Here is a 26940-nt window from a genome sequence, read left to right as displayed (position 1 = left end):
GCCTATAGTTTTTCATAAAATCCTCAAAACAAAATCATCTAAAATGCATTTATATTACAAAATGCTAAAATGATACTTATAGGGCTTGTTACTTGAAGACATTAAATTGATCACGTATTGACAAGATGATACATTTTTGAAGCTGCACATAAAAACAAGGCCACCACAAAGCATACATAAGGTGTCTCTAGCTGCAACAGTACAGACACTGCAGTAATATAGGAACGCAAACAAAATTTCTTCAGAAAAGGGATAACACATTTTTTCCTCTCCTTTACATAAAATTGGCAAAAAAGTCGATATATATACAATAGTTTGTTTTTAAGTGGTATGACAGGGGCAACATTTCAATTGATTTGTAGAGAACACATTTGCAGGGTGGCCCAGCATTGTTGTTACAAAATGTATGTGAAATCTTGTCAAGATAAATCGATGGCACACCTCTTTCACGCTAACCATAGCGTGAAAGGGTGCCTTATGTACAAGGCAGCGTTAAGCCACGGTGAGTGGCTTAAAGCTGCTTTGTACATAAGACAAGGGCTTGTACATATGCCTCAAGATTAGGTAGTCTACTGTGAAGACTGCTGTGTTTGCAGGCCCAAGCAAGCTCTTCTACCCTTGTTTGTTGAGAAGGCTTTCTATTTCTTGCTCATACTCAATTTATGAGAGAGTGGCCATGACTATGGTGACCCCCCCAATGCTGTGCTATATACGTATTCAGCATCCCAGCAGAACAGCATGGCAGGAAAATAGTATGAGCATGGTTCAATTGCATTTGCTAAACAAAACCATATGTCCTTCAGTGCCTAAATTGTTCTAGCCCTTCATTGTGCTTCAAATTACTCACAGTCATCATCATATCTCTGCCCCTCAATTACAGTTGGCTTGACTACTGGTTTTTCTAACATTGTCAAATAGCAAAATGCCCAAAGTGATATTTTAGATGGGAGAGTAGATACTGCGAAGTGAACTGTAGTCATGTGTTGCAGTTATATTTTGCTAAGAGAAATAAAAAGACTGAAGTGTATCTGGCATCTACAATGTGTAATGTTTTTTTCTAGCCACAAAGACCACCAGTGATGGGGCCAGCAGCACCAGTGTGCCAGCAGCAGCTGAAGGGGAGTCTCTGTTGCGCAGGGACGGGCGATGGTAAGTCACATTGCTTAGTTATTGACAATTACTAGTTAACCCACTGTATTTCTTAGGTGAGGCAGATACTCCCCTCCTCATTCATCCATGACCTCCCTGCCCATGGCACTTTGTAGTTGCGACCCAGGGGCCATGACCCCACCCATCTGCAACATGATTCAATCTAGGTCTGCAGTGTTGACTGTGCAATGTGTGTCTGCTTCTGTTAATGTAGCATTTACAAAGCTTTCAATGGATTTCAAACGGAAACAAAAGTAAGCTGTCTTTCTCTTCCCTCCCAGTGCCCACTCATTCTTCTCCTAGTACTGCAATCCTTTATTCATTCCTAAATTCTATCCCAACCTACCAAAAATATTGCAAAAAAATCTTTGGCATGTGCCACATGTTACAGGACAATTGGTTCATATGGCTTCCATAATGGATTTACGCCTGTTCAAATTTGACATTGATCAACTTTCAGTTTGAACTACTGTGACTAACTAAGTCTAAGCTACATCATCAGTGAACCCCCAAAACTATTCTATAGCAAAACCTTCACCGTACCCTACCTACCTGGCCTTTTCCATGTACCTTATCCTGCTGCAGGGCACAACTTCTAGAGTTTGGCAGAGTGGGTTACTCTGTCACAAACCTAATGGATATCCCATCCTCCACATTATGAATCATAATAGGGCGGACGGGATAACTGTCATGTTTGTGATAGAGTAACCCCTCCTCCGAACTCTAGTCTAAATCAGTCCCTAAGTCAACTTTCCTTTCCTTACTGCCAAGTGAATGTATTTGATTAAACTAATTTGTGTTTGAGGATGAGGTCAGGAAGTAAGGTGGGAATAAGTGTCTGTGATTTTGTGTTTTGCGGATGGGATACTCTGAGACAAATGTGCCCAGTAAAACAAATATAACCCATTCCTCTCCCTGTACTGCAGTGCCTGGTTTTTCCCATAGTTTACTTACGGCAGACAGGACATCTATTATCCACATTTTTTACATGACGTGTGTGAAAAATAAATCACCTGCCTTTTGGAGTCAGGGTAGGATTGGATTTGGGAGAACAGCAGGGCCATTGGAATCAAAAATAATTTTTGTCCGGTGCAGCTGCAGACTGCAGGGAGTAGCAAATTTACACCCAACTTGCTAAATCGCACGCTTCTAGTCATTTAGCACAACAGGAATAGAATACTTGTACTCCACAGCGGATGATGCCTTACTCAATAAACTGTTTTTTTCCCCCACACAAAGGGTCTGTGTGGTTTAACGTTAAAAGGAAATCCTTTACTAGAAAAAATCACCCTGTTTGTTCAATTTTATTCTGCCTCCTTTCATCCAGTCAGTGCATTCCAACATCCCTGGGAGACCAGCAATGTACTTATCTGTGCCACTATATATTTTTAGAAAACAAGTGTTTACGCCGAGCATTCTTTACAATTAGTCTTTTTTTGCTTTCTTTATATAGCTACTCTTGCTGATCCATTACGACCATGGACCCGGCAGGAGATTTTGGCCCGGCTCCAGTGGCAGAGGCTGGAGGCCACTAGGGCACACCATCAGCAACTTGTGACCGAGGAGGGCCCAGCACATATCCCTGCTCCTGGGCCCAGTTCCACCAGCCAAAGGCCTGTGCTTCCAACCTCCAGGCCACACCAGCATCGCGGGCAGCTTGGAGCTGTGCATGCCCATCCCCGTGCTGCCCCTTTTTAGACCGGCTCCACCATCAACCCCTTGCTACGCGAACTGGTGCAATCAGACAGTAGTGTGGCATGCCTCGAGGGCCACATTCAACATCTAGAGACCCTTGTAGAGATTCCATCTACTAGTTCTTTTTTTCAATTTTTGTTTTGGTGGGAGGGAGTTGATGTGGGTGAAGAGGGTGGGAATTTGGGCAGGGCATTATTTTATAATTTTTCATGGAAAGGATTCATATTTATTTTGGAGATTCTTTGGGGATTGTGAAAGATGTGGGAGAGGGGTGTCCTGTTGTGGTTGGGTATGGTGGTTTTTATATGTTATATCTATGTTACTAAAGGGAAATCTTTTATAATCCACTATATCCCTGAAGATTTTTTTTGTATTTTGCCTTTTTGTGCAGCCTGTCTTTTTAATCCATTTCTCAAAGTGTATGCCAGTTAGGAGGGTATGCTGCCATTCCCTACATTGCCTTCAGAAACATAGATAAATAATTACTTATCTCATCTGCAGTAGAAGTAGTTCACTTCACCCCATAGTTCTCTTACCTGAATAGATGAAGTGATAAGTGGCAGCTGCTCCCTCTGTCGATCTTCCAACACCTTACTGGAGGGTTTCTCAAGGTGTCTTTGTTATGTTCCGTATAGGTACCCTAGCATAGGCTCAGGTAGTCACCTAATCATTCACCTATATTCTCCCTTCCATTACACTAGATAATGGTTCTTAGTACTGACCTTTAACCTAGTTATGATAATGTCCAAAGATGATATGGGGTTTTCTCCAAAAAGCTTAAGCCTCATTCATTGTGCATGAGGATTCTTGGAATCACAGGAGGACAGCAGGCCTACCATCTCCTGCATAATAACTATGTATAAGGGTAATTCCTTCCGTCATCCCAGTCCGACATGACACAGCAAGGTATATCCCCAGGGGGTTCCTCTTTGGGTATATATACATCATCTCTTGCTGAGAGAGGAAGAGGAGAAAAGGACTTGCATGCCGACAAACTGACGCGAGATGCTGATGCTCCTGCACGCAGACACTCCAGCTCGCAGTGGTCTGACATCCCTTGCGGGGTGTCCATCTCGAGACCAAGACGGTGTCCCACAGTCTCTCACTTCATGTAATGGGGTTGACTTTATCCTAGAGGTATTCTTGGCTTCTACACTTACATACATGCTAGGTACACTTAGGTACATCTAGTTAGAGTCACATTGCAGGAGTACGCACTTTACTCTCATGTATTTTATATACTTGTCTGTATTCATTGTTTTACCAAGATGGTAGAAATCTACCATACTTTTACTCTGTTAGTGCTTATAATCATTTATATCTGTTACTGTCTAGTGGTTGTTTCAGCACACCCATTTTACACTAGAATGACACTGTTTCAATAAATGCTTATTGAAAAACGTCGCCACCGTTTATTCTGTGTATCTCTCTGAGACGAAGTGAACATGAGTGACTGACTGAAAAGTAGTACACTGTTTCCACAATCCTGAGGGATCAGGGTTGTCATGTTTGATAGTTGCCAAGAACTATTCTCTTCTTGGGAAGAGGAGTTTCTAGTGGTACTGTGAGCTAGCTGGTATACAGGCTGACATATTCGGTAGGAGTGTCCAGAATCAGTCCTACGATCCTACAGTATATGTTGTCTAAACACGCAGATCCTATATAGGTTTGTTGGAACTGCACAATACCTTCTATATGGTAGTGGTAGAGTACTATCTGGGAAGGCATCACAGTGAGGTTCTTTTCCCACCTAGGAGATCTCCAACTGTAACATTGATCAAAAGGATCACAGGCAACTGAATTGAAAGAAAAAAACAAGAGTTTTAGTAGGTTATACATATACATTTATATTATAGCTTTAAAAAGATTGAGGGCAGACTACTGTCACCCTGACATATCAAAGAATATCACATATTATAACAAAAACTATCAGTAGTAAATTATTCTGAGCAATTGTGAGCATGGAATTTAAATGGGTAGGAATGCATGGTATTTTAAACAGACTGCTTATTCCTGTCCTTTCACCCAGCGTTAGTGCACAATGACCTGCCCAGCACCAACGCAGGCACACTTGTACCATAGTTCAAGGGTACCTGTATTGCATCCAGGATTGTTTTTGTACAGGAAGGGGCAGCTTCCTGCACAAAACCAATCCTTACAGGGATATTCTTCTATCTATGTCCGCTGCAGAATGAGATACACATAGATGAAGTAACGAGAAGAAATAAAGATATTTCTCCTCGTTACATCTCACCTTGGGTGGCATATATTTTTTTCACATTCTCAGGTTAACCAGGTTTTTAAAATCTGGAAATGCATCATGAACAATGGGAGTTGCATGGAAATACTTAGGCAACACCAGTGGAAAACCTCCATTCAGCAGAGTAATGCAACTCAGTGATTTGCGCTGCGTCAAATTACTCCAGATTTATGAAGGCATTCAAAGCTATGATAAGTGGCTTTGCGTGGCTTCAAAAATTTGATTCAGGGGTTTGCATCACACAAGTACCATGATGTGTGTTGCAAGAATGATGCTAACCTTTCATAAACATGCCCCATGATCCATAGACATACACAGAAATTGTCTTACTATTTCAGAGTATCAATAAATATGTCTTGTATAAAGGTAGAAAAGCCTATAAATCATATTAAAGCTTTTAGAGAAGATGTGGTCGGTCACCAAACTATTAGTAAAATATTTTTCTAGTCCATTTGAATATCTGGAGGGTTCTTTATGTGACCCAATAATTCTACTTCAATAGTATGAAGAACACATTTGTTTAGTTTAGCAAAAGGATATTGATCTCCTAATGTTTTCAATACCATTTCGGCATGTTGCATGTTTGTCTCCAATGAATCTGAATAGAAGATAATGTCATCTAAATAAACTTTACAGAAATCATTCTAAAACCCTTTCAAGACTTCACTGATGGAATATGAATGCCAAATGGAGCAGTACAATGTCCAAAGGTCAGGACCTGATATTCATATAATCCAAACTTTGTGTGAAATACAGGTTTTCCTTTCATCACCCTCTTGGATTCTGACTCATCTGAAATAAAGTTTTGTGACATTCTGTGTTGGCTTGATCATCGGGTCAAGTAAAACAGGTATCAAAGGCAATGGATATCTACTTTTAACACCAATCCTGTTGACTGCTCTATAATATTTACATTTTCTTAATTCTAATCCATTCCAAGGAACAAAAGATAATGGATACAAAACAAGTGACTTTGTATGATAAAGTATTTGGCTAAGTTTTCATCCGTGTACTGTCTAAGGTGTAATTTCTCCTGGTTCTAGATCAATCTTACAATTATACCTTTTCTGTTTTCTTTTCAGAGACATCTTGGAAGTGTTAATAGCACAACCAATGACATGAAGTGTCACTATTCCTACTAGTGCCTTTGAGTGGTGACTGACTAGAAGGTATCTGACAACTGTTCAGACAATATAGAACATTAAAATTTGGCATTATGCCTGCTCAATTAATACAAGGAATATGCAGCATCAACCATAGCATGCTCCACATCACTTTGCACTGAGGTACAACAATCAAACAAATCTTTTCATGATGACTGCCAAAACAGATCAAGGAAATCCTATGCCTATGAAAATGTACTAGACCTGAGGACAAAGTAGAGACATCAGTTGCTTTAACCTTTTCAGAAGCTTTTTCTTTTCTTAACAAGTCCTGAAACAATTTTTTTCTGCCCATCCGACAAAGTAATTTCATTGGAACAATCATATGTGCACTTGATGACTGCATGGTATTCAATACTCAATATACCAATGACCTAATTTCTTCACTTGGTTTCCTCCTGCTGTATCTTTACTATATGTGACAGTATGGATAATTGGTACTTTGGAATCTACTTTGACAGTATATGACAAAATGTGTACATCTACTACAATGTATGAATCCGTTTCGTACAATTCTTCATTCTCTTTCCTCTTTGAAATAGAACATCTTATTCTCTGCTGTATTTTGTCTGAGTGGCATGCAGCATGATCTACCTTACTGTCATATCAAGGTCAAGTTCTTCTTTTAATTCACTTAGTAGGCATTGAGAGAATAATGTTGATGCACTAAATCATTAACAGGGATAATATCCCCTACTAGTTCTTAAGGGGCGTTCTTTATTTTCAGCAACTCACTATCTACAGGAAAAGTATGTGACTGCCAATCAAATAGCTTCCACATTTGTTTGCAGAAGGCAGAACATTTTTACAACAATAAGTAATGTTTTACACTAAGGGAATACTCTAACTAGCAGCATTCCCACATAACTAACAAAAGACAACGCCTACTATAGTTTGGTCATCTGGAAAGTTCTAAGTGGCATATTATCAAGCACGGTGTTAAAATTATCTCTGCTTTAGCGGCAGAAAACTGCTGCTAAAGTGGCGATAATGGGCTTGATAATATGCCGCAGAGAATGCCAATAGAAGCCCATGTTGACACCAGAACATGGGCTTCTATAGGAATTCTTAAGGGCATATTATCAAGCCCATTATCGCCGCTTTAGCTGCAGTTTTCTGCAGGTGTAGCGGCTTAATACTATGTAATACCCTTTGACTTGCTGCCACCCGCGCTCTGCTGCCTGCTCCTAGCCACCAGTTCCCACTCCTCCAACCTGCCCACCCAGCAGCCAGTTGCCTGCTAACATCAGGCCAAGTAAAATTTCAACCAGGAGCTCTCTGGACACAGAGCCAGCCCCATCGCCTCATTCTGCCCCTGCCAGGTACCCACACTGTCTGGCTCATCGGCCGCTCTATACCTTGCTCTGCATGAGGGTTCACTGATAGAATATCGATGTTAAAAATATTGATATTCAAAATATCGAAGAAAATGTATAGACTACAAAACAAAAATATCGACTCCCAGACCAACACAGGTATGTACAAAAATATTGAATCAAAAATATCGATGTGAAATATATAGATGTAAAAAATATCGATTTGAATATATAAATAAAAAATAAAATATTTAAAATAATTAAATTTACTATTTCAACTCCCGTGAGTGCAACAGTAGAGAAAGTGTTGGATAGCGGAGGGGTAAAAATTATTATTCCCACTCCAAACTGTGCAACATTAAGGAAAGTGTTGGATAGCGGAGGGGTCAAAATTACTATCCCCACTCCGGTGAGAGCAACAGTTGCAAGGATCTTGTACACCTCAGGCTCCGGACGATGCAATAAGGGGTCCACACCTTGACATCCCTAACTCCAACTGAGTGTTGCGGAGTATTAGGGTGATCAAGTGAGGGAAAGGAAAGGTTGGGAACAGCAGGGAAGAGAACCTATAAGACAAAGAACAAATACCATGAATACATAAATACATGCAATGCTACTCTCATGTGATCTCACTAATGGGCTAAAAATACATTATGTACTTGAGTGCTTATCCAAGCCTCTTTCGAGCTCCTGGAAACAACCAGTCCCCTTCGTAGATAATCCTACAATACAGAAAACAGTAAGTTAAACCACTCTCATTTCATCCCCTGGCATCAACACCACAAGGACTTTGTGCCAAACACACCCTTAGGCATATGAATCCAAGTATGTACCGGTTCTCTAAATGTTAGTGGGATTAAAGTTGCTCATAATCAAAGTCTCGATCCAGAAATGGTAAAGTACCAAAAATATATGTTCCACAGACACTGCAAAAGTGCTTTACGTAGCAAACTTTGTGTAATTGAAAATGAATGTTGTTAAACAACTTAAATGAAACGTTGCTGCCTTCAGAATTGTAAACGAAAACAAAACTGTGTAGGCAATTCTGCCCCTACCTCCAGCAAGATCAGTTTCTTGATGGCGGTGCGGTTATCCTCACTGCCACCCTGTTTATACCTTCAGCACAATCAGATCCTTTAGGGCTGAGTGGTTATCCTCACCGCTGCCCAGAACAGCTTGATTCAGAGCGCGCTCTCCAGTCAGTAGAGTGTTCTTTAATTTCCCCTCTAGACTTCTCCACGGGTATAGCAAGCCCACCACAGACCGCCGAAATGGAATCCTGAGCTCCTAACAGGAATAAGGGCGTGCTCAGCCGAGCACTACAGAGCGGCATCTCACCTCTGCACTAAAATCCGAAGTGCACGAAGCTCTCTCCGCTCAGGTCCGATATCCTGCTGAGCCGATAACCAGACAAACAAGAATCACGCATGCTGACGAGGGCGCGTTGCGTCTTCTTTTAGACGCTTGCTCCTACTCCTCCTGGCTTTTGAGAACTGTAGTTTAATCGTTAGGTAGGCGCTAACCAACGCATTTCCTGGCAACAGTAGGAAAGGGTTGGATAGCGGAGTGAAAAAATACTATTCCCACTCCAGTGAGTGCAACAGTAGGGAAAGTGTTGGATAGCGGAGGGGTAAACATTACTATTCCCACTCCAGTGAGAGCAACAGTAGGATAAGTGTAGAATAGCGGAGAGGTAAAAATTACCATCCCCACTACAGTGAGTGCAACAGTAGGGAAAGTGCTGGTTAGCGGAGAGGTAAACATTTATAGTCCAACTGCTGTGAGATCAACAGTAGGGAAAGTGTTGGATAGCGGAGAGGTAAAATTTACTATTCCCACTCCAGTGAGAGCAACAGTAGGAAAAGTGTTAGATAGCGGAGGGGCAAATATTACTATTCTCACTCCAAGGAGTGCAACAGTAGGGGAAAGTGTTGGACAATGGAGGGATAAAAATGACTATTCTCACTTTGGAGAATGCAACAGTAGGAGAAGTGTTCGATAGGAGAGAGGTAAAAATTACTTTTCTAACTCCAGTGAGTGCAACAGTAGGGAAAATGCAGGATAGCGGAGAGATAAAAATTACTATTCCCACTCCGGTGAGTGCAACAGTAGTGAAAGTGCTAGATAGTGGAGGGGTAAAAACTACTATTCCAACTCCTCTGAGTGCAACAGTAGGGAAAGTGCTGGATAGCAGAGGGCTAAAAATTACTATTCCCACTCCAGTAAATGCAACAGTAGTGAAAGTGTTGGATATCGGAGAAAAAAATATTATTTACATTCAAGCAGCTAAAAAACGAAATACAAATATTAAAAAAATAAAAATTAATAATCAATATTTAAAAACTAGAAATAAAAAATGTTAAACATATAAAAAGTACACATATTATAATATTAATTACATATAACACAAACCTACAAATAGTATATAAAATAAAATAATAAATGCATTTACAATAAAATAATTCTTTTAAACTAGAAAATATTTAAAAAAATAACTAAAACATAAATGTATTGATTTCATTTCCTACCCTATATCACCACACCAATAACAACACATTTTATTACATGTATCTACATAATTGACATAATTAATAATCAATTAAAAAATATTATTAATAAAAACACTAACAAACATTAATTGGCTGCACACACTTTAACACTATAATATCCACAACACACCTAAATTAAACTATAAAATAATAAAACACAATTAAAACTTATCTTAAAATTAAAAACTATTAATATTAAACACTAATAAACAAATAATTAAAACGGATTAAATACCCACCCTTTACCCATTTAAAAGTAAAAACAACACACAAAAACAGAAACAATTACCCTAATTAAATATCAAATAATTAGCATTGATTAACAACTATATATTAATTAATTGAACACAAATTACTACCCACCATTTACTCCTATATACACCAGAACACACACCTAAAATTAATTACACAATTACTATAATTAATTACCAGTTAGTTAATTAAAATTAGCAGACCATCATTAATTCATCAATTAAAAATAAATTACTTCCCACCCATACCACCCTTTACACCTATAAAAACCACAACACACACCTAAAATGAATGACACAATTACCACAATTAATTAATAATTAATTAATTAAAATTAATTAACAACCAATTAGTAATTCATAAATAAAAATTAATTACTTCCCACCCTTTACACCTATAAACACCACAACATACAACTAAAATTACTTAACAAATGACCAACCAATTAATTAAATAAAATTAATTACCAACCAATTCTTAATTCATAAATTAAAAATAAATTACTTTAGAGGGGCACGGAAGAGCTGCCCCCTATCTCCTCTCCTTTTTTACATTTATATAGAGCCTCTTTCTCAACAGCTGAGATTGGATGCTTCTGTTGTTCCATTTAGTTCCCCGCCTTATAGCTGTAAAGTCGCGCTTTATGCTGACATGCAAAGCGGAAAGAAAACGGGCGCTATTACCAGTGAACTGTCGCTAACAGCTGTTAGCGACAGCTTGCTAATAGGGCGATGAAAATATCGCCGCTTTAGCGGCAAAGAGTGCCGCTAAAGCGGCGATATTGCCCTTGATAATATGCCCCAAAGTTTTTAAAGAAAACTAAAAGGCACTCTACATTGTCTAAAATTATAATGTCTTAGAATCGGTAAAATGTATCTTGCTCTTTCCGCTTTGTATAAGTCACAAAATAGGATGATATGGAGTTTGATTGTTCCGAGCCACCGTCACAAGGACAGACAGTCAAGTCAGAGTAGTTAAATTTTCCCGCCGGGTAGCCCACCATCAGAGGGATCAAATTCATGTGAAACCTTACTAAGGTTATTTATATCCATTCTTTCATGTACCGACTTTGCCCCAAAAAATTCCTTTAAATCCTTCTTGGATAATTGAAGGCATGCGCTACGGTTTCTAAACAAGTCCCCCAATCCCAAAGAATTCAAAGTTGACCTAAATGATGCAGCCATTCTATTTTTGCACATTATCTATTTTAAGGCAATCCTTTATAATGGATTGGGTTAAAAAATACTGTGTTCCTCCTCCAAATTGAGTGCCATAATGCTATTGGGGTAAACCTTACTGAATCGCCAACATAGGGAAGATCCACTTCCGTATGACAATTAAAATTGGAGCATGATGCTGGGAGAGAAACCAACCGCTTTAAAAATGTATCCTCCAGGTTCTGTAACTGTTTAATTGGAGACAGCTCCTAAACCCCTGCTCCATAGGTAGTAGCTGAAATTGTCTTAGCGTTATATATACTCTTCATAAATTTTATAAGTTTTATGCCCAGTTTCTTGGCAAATTTAGTGATAGCTGCCATGCTACTTTCCATCACTAGCGCCCTATTTTTGACCATGTTAGCCCAGATGTGACCTTTGTCAAACATGACCGCCAGCTAGGAGAATGAGTCAACTACCTCTAATCTGTGGGCTCCTAGATGAAAAGATGGGGTTTCCTGTGCCCTGTTGGGTCTGCTATAAAATATTTTTATTCATTGACCCTTAGATCCAGAGATGTAATAAAAGAGGCATAAGCAGTTATCATACATTGCAAGGCCCTGCCTGTTATGGCAACTAGGTCTGTATCGTCAGCATAGGCAAGTAATGGGAGGGTAAGAGAGCCAAATATCGGAATGTCCGATGTTGTGCTTACCAATGCTGCCTCCACCATGTTCGTATATAATAAATACAGGAATGAAGCAAGGACGCCTCCTTATCTGACCCCCCTTAATATTCAAAATAGATGCATACATTCCCCTTCCTTGCCATACCGAACAGATAAGTTAGTCTGGGAATATAACTGGCGAATAAATGTAAGAATTGGCTGATCAACCCCCATGGTCTCCATTATCTTCCAAAGATTGCAATGACTCACACAGTCAAATGCTGCAGTAAGGTCCATGAAGGCCATGTAGATTATTTTCCCTTTCGCCCTGGTATACTTTTCTATAATTAGGCTCAGATTCGAGTATTGGTCGACCGTACCCCTCCCCTTCTGGAATCCAAATTGGGCCGGAATCAGTATATTTCTCGCAAGGGCCCATTCTTCCAGCCTATGTAATAGTAACCATCTCATTAGTTTTGAAGTGCTATCTAACAAGAAGATAGGCCTATAGTTGCCTGGATCATTTGTATATCCTTTTTATAAATCAGAATAATAACGCTTGTGCCCCGTGAGGTCAAGGGGCCAACCTTAGCTATTCCATTGAACACATTCTCCAGTACAGGGGCTCATAAGATGTGATCTTACAAAAATTTATCTATTGGGACACCACCTGGGCCTGGGGCCTTAGCCTTGCTGCACCTTCCCAACCCCTTAATTATTTCTTCAACAGTGACAACAAGGGGGTCTGAATGTACCGAAGGGACGTAAGGCTGAGTGATGGGACGAATTTCACTTGAACCAAAAATCGCCTCAAAATGGGACACCCAAGTGTCCTCACCTACATGAGATTCCAAAGTTGGATCCCCGGCATCCTTAAAATAAGGATTATTTACCACCCACCAAAAGTCCCTGCTATTGTTAGTGGATGTTGCCCTTTCTAGTTATTCGCTGGCCTCATCTTTCAGGGACATTTTCCTTTGTTTCCTAGTTTCTCTATATGCCTTGCGCAGTAACTTTATCTTCCCTTGATCTCTGGGTGCATCTTTCACAGCTTCATGGAGATCTTTTAAAGATAGGGAGCAGGCATACTCAAACCAATGCCTAACCGGAACCTTATTTATACTTTTATCATGGAACAGCCCATTTATCACTGCCTCTAATAATTTCCCGAAGTCTAAAATGAGCTGTTCAGCGGGGGACTTTACATCCAAACAATGTTGTCTAAAATCCATATTCTTAGTTACTATTTGTTGTATTGTTTTTTCCTTATCTATACTATCCCATTTTAGTTGGTATCCTTTCTTTCTTCCTAAGGCTGGTTTCTCTATGACATTTGTTTGTCTATCCCGGAGGGGACCCATTGCCGTGGAAAAAAAGAGGATGACGTGATCACTGAAGGTAGTAAATATTGACTGCACTTTTGTCAGTTTCCCACCAAGGGGTTTTGAAGTCAATACAAAGTCAAAAGTTGACTCGTATTTGTCGCGAATAAAAGTCTTTATGAACTCCTCAGAGAATGGGAAACAACCTTTACAATGCAGTCATTACATCGCACTACCTTTACATAGTAGTCATTACATAGCAAGATCCTTTACATCGCATGTCATTACAACGCAGCCCTTCCATCGCATGTCACTACAACGCATGTCATTACAATACATGTCACTACAACGCAGGCATTACATCGCAAGTCATTACAATGCATACCATTACAACGCATAGTACCCTTACACTATCCAACACTTACCCTATTGTTGCACTCACCGGAGTTAGAATAGCAATTTTTACCCCTACACTATTCAACACTTACCCTTCTGTTGCACTCACTGGAGTTAGAATAGTAATGGTTACCCCTACACTATCCAACACTTACCCTTCTGTTGCACTCACTGGAGTTAGAATAGTAATTATTACCCCTATACTATCCAACACTTATCTTAAATGCGATGTAATGGTATGCATTGTAATGGTATGCGTTGTAAAGGTATAATGCGATGTAATGGAATGCATTGTAAAGGTAGTTTCTGAAAATGCGATGTAATGGCATGCAATGTAAAAGAATGCGTTGTAAAGGATGTTGCTATGTAAAAACTGTGTTGTAAAGGCATGCATTGTAAATGTATGCGTTGTAACGTCATACATTCATGTATCAATTCTGTTTCTAATCTCCAGATTTCTAATGGTGAGTGTTCTGTTCAGACTCTGTCCATATTCTTGGTGAGTAAAATGATCTACTGTAACCCCTTCCACATCCTCAATACCACATACCGTCTCAGTGGAGTATTTGCACAAATGTACATTAAAGTCTCCCACCCACACTATATTAAAGTTCTCCCGAGATTCACTACCAATTTTATCGAGCTCATTTTCCAATAATGCCACCACCAAATGCATATTAGCTCAAAAGTTGTTATTTTAAAAGTTTATCAGCAACCGCTCCTGTCCTGCTGGGCTCCTATTAACAAATAGTGGAAATACGGGGACACCTTCAAAACATTTTTTAGTCTTATTGGGAGGTTGTCGGATATAAGCGTTAATAGACCCCCCTGGCTCGTCCTGATTGTGCAGGTACTGCCTCTGTCTGGAACGAGCGGTGCCTATCTATAGCGATTTAATCAGTTGCCCTGTTATCCTGTAAGCAAATGATATCATATTTTTGCCAAACTGCCAGCCAGTGCATATTCCTCTCCTTCCCCTTAATACTTGCAATGTTCCAGGAGACTAGTTTCATCCATCTTTCAACATCCCCTTCTGTATCCCCTGCAAAACTTACTTCCTTACAGGTTTTTACCCAGGTGTGTTCCGACCATGTTTGGGGTATAACTACTGTGGGTATTCAGTTGCAGGAATCAAGCCCTGCTAAAGGAGCAAATCTATTTGCTACTTCCCAGTTAGAACTCCCCAAATTGCCCAGAGCATTCATAGTAGTTTGCTGACTTCTGTGCCTTCCACAGGCATAACTATAAGGTCCTGCATTACCTAAGGGGGCTGGGGTATAGAATAAAGTCCAGAGCAAAAATCTGAGTGCCAGGGAGTACTACATTATGAAGTTGACGTTTCAAATGGTTCACCACTTGCCGATCATTAAAATTGATCACTATACAGTCTCCTTTGAATTTTTGGGTGAGGTACCCATCCAACCCACTCTTGTGGCCATTATAATATGGCGGGCTTAGCAACCATTTCTTTCTGTCCCCATACCAACATACTTGTTCAGCCAAAAGAGTGATTTATCCACCAGCTGCTCTGTTGATTCTTTCTGGCCTTCCCTCAAGACTGGGATGTTTGCCAAGACCAGCATTAATGGTAAGGCAGTGGGAGGAGATCTAGCGCTTGATGTTAGGTCAGGAACACCCACTTTGCATCTCATTAGAGATGCAAAGCTGGGCGTTAAGATTTTGAGCGCTAAAGCAAGGTTTCACGTGTTAGCGTGACCTTGCTAATTAGGCGATAAAATTATCGCCGCTTTTCGGCCGAAAACAGCCGCACAAGCGGCGATAATTTTCTATCGCCTCCTTGTAAATATGCCCCAGGGTACTCTTTGATGGTCCTCTTTTTGCATTTTCTAGGCTCTGGGAATTGCATCAATCTAAAAATCGTAACTGTAGCATCTTCTTATCAGATTTCATAATTATATGCGGTGTGTCAAACATATGTGGTACATTCAAAGCTTCACAAGTTTTGCGTGCATAAGCCAACCAAGGACCTGAGAGGGTCTTGTCTAAATCCAAAGAATCCAAAAGGATTTCCCTGTTCACGTTAACCTCAGTTTCGGCTCACACACTAACCCATAAAAGAAGCGGTCAAGCCAAGCCATGTCTGTAATATACCTAAGGCTGAGCACTGAATGCAGAATACAATGGGAGCTCGTAGGGGATAAATGCAGACTACACCTACAGATATGGGTTCCTCCTCAAACTCCCACCCAGTAGAGAGCCAAATAAACGTACTGAGCATTAAAAATATTCAGAATAGGAGATACTGTGCCCCTTCCAGCACCCGGAGGCAAATCAAATAAAGCACCAGCCGCTCTGTTAAGCTTTAAACAAGAGTTTCTGATCTGCGAGTGCCAAGACCCCCGCTGCTAAATGTGACCCCAAAGTAATTAAAATGTTCACGTTTCCCAGTGGGTTCCCCCTAGTCATTAATTTGGTCATAGGTTTCCTGCCTGATCCACATGCCACAATATGTGATTTTTCCTAGTTTGGGACCAGGTCAAGTTCATTCATGAAGGATATGTAGGATTCCACCAACAGTCACAAACCCGCAGGGGGTCTGTGCCATGAGTACCACTTCATTTGCATGAAGCAGTGCCAGCTCAGGGGCACAGGGGCCTGCATAATCATCCGGTTGACACCTAGTGGCTTTCATCAGGGTTGAGCACAGATGGTTGCTAAAAGAAGTGGTCCAGGGTACAGCCTTGGTGCTCCCCTCCAGAAATGGAAAATATATCAAACAATTCACCTGTCATGCCATACCGGATCCTCGCTGTCAGGTTCTCATTCAGCTTTTATCAATTTTACTGGACAGCAGTAGTTCTGCAACATCATTTGATACACGGTTCCATAAAATCGCCAATGCGCTTGAGTCACTGTGCTTTCACCGTTTTCTACTTTTTATCACAAATGGTTGCGGTCGAACTCCAATCTGGGGAACCAGGGGGCCATATGTACAAGGAGTTAACGCCACCTTAGCGTCACTTTTCTGATGGTTTTGCGGCGATATTTACATCACCATAAGTAGAAGCTGTGGCTAACCTCAATTAGCGGCAATTTTCCAGCAGAAACATCCATAGAAAAGATTGCCACTTCTGTTAGTAATAATGACATGCAAGGGTGGCATTCCTGTGCAAAAATTGCCACTCACCCCACTGCACAACATGTACAAGGGAATCCTTGATGGTAGGAGGACCCATAAAACTCCCTCTAACTGCAGTTAGAGGCAGTTTTTCAAGACAAGAAAATAGCTGGTCTTAAAAATTGAGATAAAACTTGGTGACTCATCTCAGCAGGTTTTGGTGCTGGACAGCGCTGCAAGCAATGTTGCTGAGCAGCCCTGCGACAAAACTACAGGGCAGGAATGCACACCATCAGTAAGATAGTGCCCATTCCTGGGCCTCAGTCATGAAAAGGGTTGCAGCGACGGGACAAGACAGCGTTACAACACTTTTCACTTCGCCCTTCTTGCAACACTATGGATGCAATGAATTCTATAGACAGCGCTCCATGATGCAGGTAATGACATACGTTTGAATCCTGATGTATCTGTCTGCCCTAAAGTCATGCATTGCTGCAGTTGTGTCATAAGCATGAGGCAACTCCAGCAATGCATGGGGCCAGCCTATCCATGTGGCACTGCGTTACCCTTACACCTGCCATCAGGCAGGCATAAGGTAATGACGCAGTGCCATCCTACAACTGTTGCAGTGAAATCTGATGGATTTCACTGTGCCGCTACTATGAGGCCTTGTCACCTGGGAACGCACACCCTGCATACATCATACCTGATGCAGTTATGATATGGCACAGGGCTTCACAAGGTCACGCACATGCGTACATGTGTCACTTTGCAAATACGGTGCAATGTGGTGCTAGATTTTGCCTGGTCTTTTCTTGAGGGGTGCCGGGGTGTCAGCGCAGTTTGAGATCCATCGGTGGCGGTTGCGCGTTGCTTTGTTATCGCCTGTAAGCGTTGGGGGAGTGGTGGAGCTGAGGGAGTTGACAAGAAGTTCGTCGCTGACCTTGATCCGAGTGTGAGGGGGCGATGATGGTGGTGGTGTACGGTGGGCATGGTGAAGACGTGATGTATACAATGATGGTCGGTCCTGGAGAGTCCGGTGGTGTGGTTGTAGTTGAAGTTCTTGCCGGCGGAGGAGACATGCTCAACCATGTGTCCTGCTATGTGGCTCTCTGCGGTGACTAGCTACTTGAGTCTGATGTTGGCGAGCTTCCCCAGGAAGGGGCCGTGTTCTGGTCCCTGGTGTTGTCCAGGTGGAAGTAGAGTTCACCGAGTAGGATGTCGTCGGTGGATGGGAGAGCCTGGGGTGCAATGAGGTCCACAATGGTATTAGATAATGGGGGTCCATGGCCAGCGGGGAATGCAGATGAGGGTGCCACAGAGGATGGGGTTGGCCTGAATCTGGAAGTTGTAGGTTTCCATGGTCACCGTTGGGTCATTGGAGTGCATGGTCAGTCGGAGTGTGCTTCTGTAGTTGATGGCAATGCCTCCTCCTGGGCGGTTGGGGTGGTCTTTGCGGGTGATTTAGTAGCCGTCAGTGATGGTGATGGCAATGTCTGGTACGGAGCAGAGGTTGGTCCTGGCAGGCGATGTGGCATCCAGTGTTGATGGTGAGGAGGGTGCTGGTGTGGTAGCGGTGGAGTGTCCAAGAGGAAGGGGCCTTGCTGCTGAGTGCTGTCCAGTGGCAGACGGACACAGACAGGCTTGCCTATGGCTTGCCTTTGGCACAGGAGACGCCCATTACAACGCAGGCATTACATCGTAATTCCCTTACAACAAAACTACAACATCACAGGTGCCTTTACATCGCATTCCATTCCAGCCCATTGTGAGGTTAGTAATGGTGATTTTTAAGTTTTAAGGTGTCTATGGGTTTCAGGGGTCAGAGAAATTCGGGGTGTGTTTTGGAGTCAAATATGATTTTTAGGGTGTGTTATGAGGGTCAAAGATGAATGTTAGGGTTCAGGGTGTGTTTTAAGGTTGCACTCACTGAAGTGAGAATAGTAATGTTATAATCTCCGCTATCCAGCACTTTCCCTACTTTTGCAATATGCGTGGTATTAGAATGCATTGTAATGGAATGCGATGTAATGTTATGCGTTGTAACGTCATATATACCTTTGGCACACCAGTGGTACGCCCACTGCACAGGGGTGCACAGCACCCTCCATAGAGAAGTCCAGTAGGGGGGACTGGACAGCTGGCAGGTGGGAAATGCCCGGAAGGGGCACGGGATGGGGTGAGGATGCAGGGGTTTGTGTGTGAGCGGGTGTTGTAAAAATTTAAATGAAAGACATCTTACCCCGAGGCCGGGTCTCGTGTGTTAGTTGCTCCTGCTCTCCTGAGTCTGCTTGAAAGCAGTGGGGTGATGTTTTTTCATCATTGCGGATGAGCCGCCACTGGGGGTGCATCACATCAGGTGCTACGCCTGGGCGACTCGACCCACGGTCCTCCTCTACTATGCGTCCCACCCTCTCCTTACCTGGACATTGACAGTGTGGTGCAATTAGCTGCACTCTCTCCAAATCTGTGACTCAGCCAGCAGGAGCCTCAGCCAAGTGGGATTTCACAAGCCTGGGTACAGCAGTGACCGCCAAGTCCGCTGGGGAACTTCCCGATGTAGGTGATGAAGCAGGGCCCCCATAGACGTGAAGTTGTAGCTCGGTGGCCTCACCCTCAATAGCGTCCAGCCAACGCACAATCATCGGGCCTGTGATGCAGAGAGGCACCGCCCACCATTGGTAATCCTATCTGTGCACCCCGGTGTAGTGGTGGATCGTAGTATGAAATGCAGACCTCTGTACGTTGGTGCGCAGGAGCGCCTCTACCATTCACAGCTCCAAGGGTCTCAAGGCAGTCTTCTCACACAGGTCAGCAACGTGTTCTGTGTGCCCTGCCAGACTTCACCACCAGGTAAGGGCGATCACAGCACCTCAATTTCTAATGCCACGGCTCATCGACTCCACAACACCTCCGCATCCAACTCCAGGCTCCAGACACAGGTCCAACTAGGACTTCAAACTCCCAATGCAGATGCAGCGAGGCATCCAGGCTCCAGACGCAGGACCAGCGAGGCCTCCGGTCCCCAGGGACTGTTGTCTCTTTCAAGGTTTTGGTGTTGCGAAGAGTGTGCAGTGAGAATTGATGCATCACTGGTGTTGCACCGCGATGCGCCTCTTTTCATGGATGTAGCCCTCCATTTCCTCTTCCCCTGGGACTCTGGCTGGTCATCCTGGATGTTGGGGGGCTTGAGGGGGTTGTTGAACTGTATTGCACTTGGCCCTGGAAGCTCTATTTTGCATTCCCATTGTTTTGTTGCCTATTTTTATTGGAGGTCAACTGATAGGCTATTTTAGCTATAGGGGCAAAAATAACTCACGTTGGGCTGACTAACATGCTTTTATTTTCTGCTAATGGGCCTTTCGTTAGTTTTCGCCCGCTAACGCCAGAATTCCTGAAGCTATCACCAAGTAGCGATGTCTTGTAAATACGTCGCTAACAAGGCAATAGTTTTCAGCGGTACACAGTGGTAAGAAAACTGCCGCTAACTAGTGTGAGCGGTAGTTATCGCAGCAGTCTCAGCAATAATAGACAACATCTTGTGATTCTGGGCAAATTCTCAATCTCCCTGTGTCTACAAAATAAGTATTTGTCCTTGTATAAGGTAACTGGTGCTCAATAAAGCGCTCTGATACCTTAGGGTCAAGTTCGCTCTATATAATTCTACGAGAAAAAAAAAAGGTAGAATAATACTTTTCAAAAACACCAACAAATATTTTGCGTGTTTTTCTCACTATGCTGTGCTGCTTTTGAAATGAAATAACGGGGAGGGCACAACGTAACACTGTCCGACCCCAATACCCAATTTATCATGCAGTTGTTCCTTATGGCCATACCTCACAAACAACAACCCTCTGGCTTTAGGCCTGCGCACATGCTGCTCAAAAAATAAATCAATAAAAAAGTACAAATGTATCTGATCTGCGGCCTCTGTAGAAGTCAGAGAAATGTTCTTCAGTCACAACGAATTAGTTGCCACTTTAGTCATTCATTTATCTGCATTTCTAAAACTCTTTCCCACACCACCCCACCTCACGTTAATAAGTAATCGAGATGAGCTATTTGTGTTCAATTATTAAAAAAGGAAATGGAACGTAGAGATATTCCTCCAACAAAAAATATATAAAACAGCTTCTGATTCGGGTTTTTAAATGGGGGCGACAGACGCAGACTCGTAATCCAGATTGAAAAAGACAATTTATTTTCTGCGGCCGACCTGCATGCGAAATAAGGACGTATTTAACCTAGAAAAGAACAGATGGGAATTCTTAATATTCAGAGATAAACCATAATTTCAGCTCCCTATGAATTCACTCCTGTCAGATAACATGAAATGTGCAGTATTCACATGCAGATGGTTAGAATGAAAATGAAAAAGGTTCACACAATGGGGACTTGACAGAATGAGATTTATAGTCAATACAAAATCAGAGCTGTAGAACTGATAATACTGCTCTGAGAATTCAGCGCGTTTGCATTGTTTTGCGATTAAAAGATTGAGGATGAAAGACAAGAGAAGGAGAGGGCACACGAAAACCTGGTCTACAATCTAGTATATTAAACTAGATGTATGGAATTATATGGGGGTAAATACCAAAAATGGTGTTTGCTTCTAACAAAAGGGTCAAGTCACTTGAAGCCCGAAATGGAAAATACACCCCTCCCTTGAGTCTTACCCAACACGATGTCATGGTGTTTGTGACCGACAGAATCCCTTACACCCCCCTCAAGGCACTCCTCAGAAACAGGCAAAATAAATGCTGCAGGGACATGGTGTGGTGTACTTCTAAATAATTTCCACACAATCTCCTAAAATAATAATGGGGCCGCCCTAAAGATTGCTACTGATGTGCTTTTCTGACAAAATATATTTTGGTAACAGAGGTGCAGTCTCGCCTCTGCAATTAAAGTTGACACCGCATTCCATAGAAAATACACTTTTTGGCATCCTTTATAACGTTGGCTCCCACTAAGAAATTGGCACCAAGCTCAGAAAATTATTCTTGTAGGGGAGTCTTAGAGTATAGTATATTTGGTGCAGATTGGCCGGACCGCTCAAAAGTCATATGGGGTGTCCCAAACCTGTTTTTGCATCACCAATAAAATAGGATTTCCATAGGAACCATTTTCTCTGTACATCTCTGAAACTGCTTAAAAGATGGTCCCCACATTTTTACAGAACAGTGGTCTTTTGGTTATTTGATGCATTTTATTGGTTAGGTGAAAAAAAATTTGAGTAGTTTTGGAAGTGTTATTTTGTGTACCTAAAGACGTACAACTATGTTGAAAGTCCCAGCACTGTAATGAAATATGAACACGAGAAAATTGCGAATGGCACAGCCTATACTAAAGACAGATAGCCAACTATACCATGCTTCACATAATCCACATGAGATACACACACACCAACACATGGAAACTACATGCGAACACACCACACCTGACACACTTCTCTGATTCATTTAACAACACAAGTCAGATACATTGTGCACTGGTCCAACATACATGACAAGTTTACACACTCCATGGCACTCAATACCTACACCATTGGAAATACAGACAACTAGCACAGACACAGCCCCTGTGATAAGGATATTTGTGCACACTTTTAAAAAACACACATTCCTGATTTCAGACATTCACACTCAAAAAAACACACACACACATATGACTCTATATACACTCAGACTGATGTAGATTCCAGATACACATGATGGATATACACATTCTGCAGCACCCAACACACACACTACAAGAGATAAACATGCAATGCTACACAGTTTTAAAGACACACTGCTGACACACACAAACTCATAAAACACACACGTCGGACCATATATACACTTAGATTGGTTCACATACCCAAAAGACATATACAAGTATACAGGCTTCACAACGTCCGTCACACACAAGTTAAAGACATTCATGATTCTATATACACTTAGACTAATAACAAGCAATCCTGGCTCCCTTCCTGAAACACACACACACTCACACATACACTCTCCTAAGTCCTTACAGATTCTTCTGAAACACTATTGTCTCCATGAATATGGTCCACAGTCCCACACACTTCTGAATTCTAGCTATAGCTACAGACTCAAACTGACATACACTCAGTCTCATATATACTATTACGCCTGACACACATAGCTGATATAAAAACTCCACGGTGCCCGAGACAAATGCTCCATGCATTCACACATTCCATGTGATACTGATATTGCCTGATGCACTGATATCATACACTCCATACCCTTGACTATACACACATTTTGCAGAAATGTTAAAATATTTTTAAACATAAAAAAAACAAATTCGTCAAAAAATTGAATTAAAGTTGCCTAATATGTTAACAGTAATTTCATCATAAACCTAAAAGGTCAGGAAATTGATGAGTTAAGTTGCTACCTCCATATGCTGCATTAAGTTAACTTTAACTCCAACTCTTGTTAGTACTTGAGAAAGTTTGAAATACAATGGGGCATATTTACAAGCCCCTATTGCCACTACAATGTAACTTTTTGTGGCTTAACGCTGCCTTGTAATTAAGGCCCCATTTCACGCTATACTTAGCAGGAAAGGGGTGGGCAATGGGTGTTGCGGTGGGCGTTCAACCGCAACACCCATAGATTTTAACACTGTCCCATATTTACAAGGGCACCGTAAATATGGGACAGCACCAAAATTAAGACCAGACAAAACCTGGTCTTAATCAGGCGCAATAAGGAGAAATGCTTAATTTCTCCTCATTTTAGCTGTTTCTATGTGTGCTGCGTTGTCCAGTACACATAGAAACAGAAAAAGGCCATTGATTGTAATTAAGCATTAACCCCTTCAGTGCTCATGACGAGATGGTCTCGTCATGGGCCGCGGTTGCGCTGTGCCCATGACGAGACGATCTCGTCATGAACCCCGCCCGCTAATAGAAAGCCCGGCACAGGGCGGGGAAAGGGCGGGGCACGCAAGAGGTTAAGCAGCACACGTAGAAGTTTCAAAATGGCATTTAAGATTGTTTATGTGCAGGAAGGCACACCTTCCTAAACATAAACAGTCTTCTACCACATCACAGGCACCCTAGCACTATGGTGCAAGGGTGTCTGCGTTGTGCCAGCGCAGGGGGAAATGCAGGGCTTCATTGTTTCCTTGCAAATTATGTGCAGCCCTGCATTATGGACGTGGCGACGCGTGGTGTTAAGCCAAGGTGGCTAATGCTACGCACCTCCATTTCCTAGTAAATATGCCCCAATGTGTTATGGGGAGTCATTGATTATGGGTGGAGTGTGGATATACTTTTAATTCAGTTGGTACCCCTTTGAAGTTTGTGACTACTTTTGATAATACACAGTGACACCTACGCTCTCAACTACAAAATAATGTACACATACACTCCCATCTACAAACTCCCCACTACACCCTACATATCATACACACTCCCACATACAAACACACATATAAAAATTTGTGACTACAAAACTTCACCTGCACTCATACTCCCTTACCATACTTTTGAGTCATGTGGCACCTCTTTCAAGTTTGTTAACACTTCTGACTGCAAATTCTAGCAGCACACAACTAATACCCTCTCAAACCCACACACACACAAACACTCTTGACTACCCCCAAACACATATATTACTTTGCACCAGACCACTGTGTATCATTTTCAGTTTTTATGAACAGAAAACATACACAGAAGGCACATATACACACTCCAACATTTGACTGCACCCTGGTAGACCATAATCACACACCCACTCACACACAAAATGCCACACACCAACATATTTAATTTCACGTTACACATAATATATGTACCATTTTCACTGTTTGTCAACTGTTTATCAACTGTTATGTTAAACAGCACAGACATGGAACGCACAACACACTCTCATTGTCATGTGGCACACAAGCCATAACACCCTAAAATAAAAAGATATGCATTTATTTTTTCATCAGATAGATGGACATTTGGGGTACTAGGTAATCAGTTATTAGCTGTACTATGCAGAGAGGACTTACAAATATGTGCTTTGATCACTGTCACTATACGCAGGACATAAGAGATGATGGCTGAAGATGACTTTCTCCCACTCTCGTATGCATCCAAGCTTAACTTGCTTAACAATTGAGAACTAAGCACATAAACTCCTGACAAATTTTGAGCGATTTGTCAATGGGTGCCTAATTTATTGGCAAATGAACACCTTTTGCTCCTTCCCTTTATACATTCCTACATTAGTGGATCTGCAAGAAACCCAAGAAATAAGTCAAACATTAAATAAGCTATCTGCCAAATTGTGAGCATATTGACAAAATAACACCAATGTTAACCCCTTCCGTGCACGCGGAATTTCCACACTGTGCGGGCGTTTCCATTAGTGGGCGGGGATTCGGATACACGCCCACCGTAACGCGTGACAGCTCCCGGCCGTCATGAGCATGGAAGAGGTTAATAGCCAGTTATATATTTTGTTAATTCCCTTTGATTTCCTTTCCCATTATTGGATCTTATAGAAACCTGAAATCAATGCACTAGACTTAACCATAAAATTACATACAGGTTCTTTAAATAGAGCCCAAATTCTCAGCAAATGAAAACTTTTTTGACACCCTCTTGAACTGCTAGTCAGATTTGCATGAATCTCAAAATATAAAGAGTAAGGTAAACATGCTGTCTGCCAAGTGCCATGCAGATCCATGAAACTATTTGAAAACGTATTAGCAAATCAATTATTTTTTACACTCCTTTGACTTTAACCCTCCCACCCCCCGTTGGTCATAATTTGCTAACAGCCTGCCAAATTTCATGCAGAGTCAATAACCATTACCAAATTTACTAGCATGTGAGCATGTTATTGCTTTTCCTTTAAACATTGCCCTCCTTCTAGAAAACTAAGTGAAGTCGTAAAGGGGTTCCACAAGTATTAGCAGATAAACACATCTTTGCTCCCCTTCTTTGACAAATCTACACAAATGAAAAATGTCAAGAGTAAGCTGTACATTCAAAACATCTGGCAAAGATCATGTAAATTCATTAAAGAGCATTAAAGTTGTAGAGATATCAAAGACTAGCTTTTCAAATGTCAAGGTATATTCATAATGGACCCACTAAGACCTGTCATTTCCTTAACACATTGCTTGCATTTCTGAAGTTTGTTCTTTATCACTGCAATGGATTTCACTCACCTCTTCTTGTTGTATGGGCAGACTTCAGTCCTTTCACAAGCTCACTCAGCAATTTGTGCGTTTTATTAGAATGGCTAGTGATTCCCAAATTACTACAAAGCCATCATCTTCTGGCACTAAGCCTAAAAATGACCCTCCATCTCCGTTCCAGTCATCTCATAATCTTGTTTTAGACACTATCTTGGATGAGGTACATGCCCCTAAACCTTTTATGAATACTGCCAATGAAAACTACGACAAATTGCAGATTGGTGGGTTGTTATAGAAGGCAAAATGCTACACATGGAACAACATGTAGGTCACCTTCAGGATATGGCTACCAAAATTCCCATGTTGGAACAGGAATTTCAAAAACTTAAAATTCATACTGAAGGTCTTGAAAACAGCAATAGAAGGAATAATCTTCGCCTTTATGGTCTACTTGAGAACGTTGAAAGCCCTGACCTTCTGACATTCTTGAAAATATTTCTACCTGATCTTCTAGTCTTCTTTTCCCCTAAATATTCATCGAGCACACTGTCCGGGTCCTCTCCAGCCTCAATCTACTTGACTTCCTGGCATCATAATGCTCTTTTTAGAATTTTCTGATTTGATGCATGTCTAGAAAGCCGCCAGGGGAAAATGTCGTCTTGTATGGTCTGGCCATAACATCTTCATCTCTCAAGATATCTCCAATGCAACCAATAATTCCTAGCCCTTCGTCCACAACTGAGACATTTGAACATGTGCTATCGCGTTCTGCATCC

This window comes from Triturus cristatus, chromosome 2_2 (assembly GCF_964204655.1).
Source record: "Triturus cristatus chromosome 2_2, aTriCri1.1, whole genome shotgun sequence".
NCBI lineage: Eukaryota > Metazoa > Chordata > Amphibia > Caudata > Salamandridae > Triturus > Triturus cristatus.
This window is presented reverse-complemented; position numbering follows the sequence as displayed.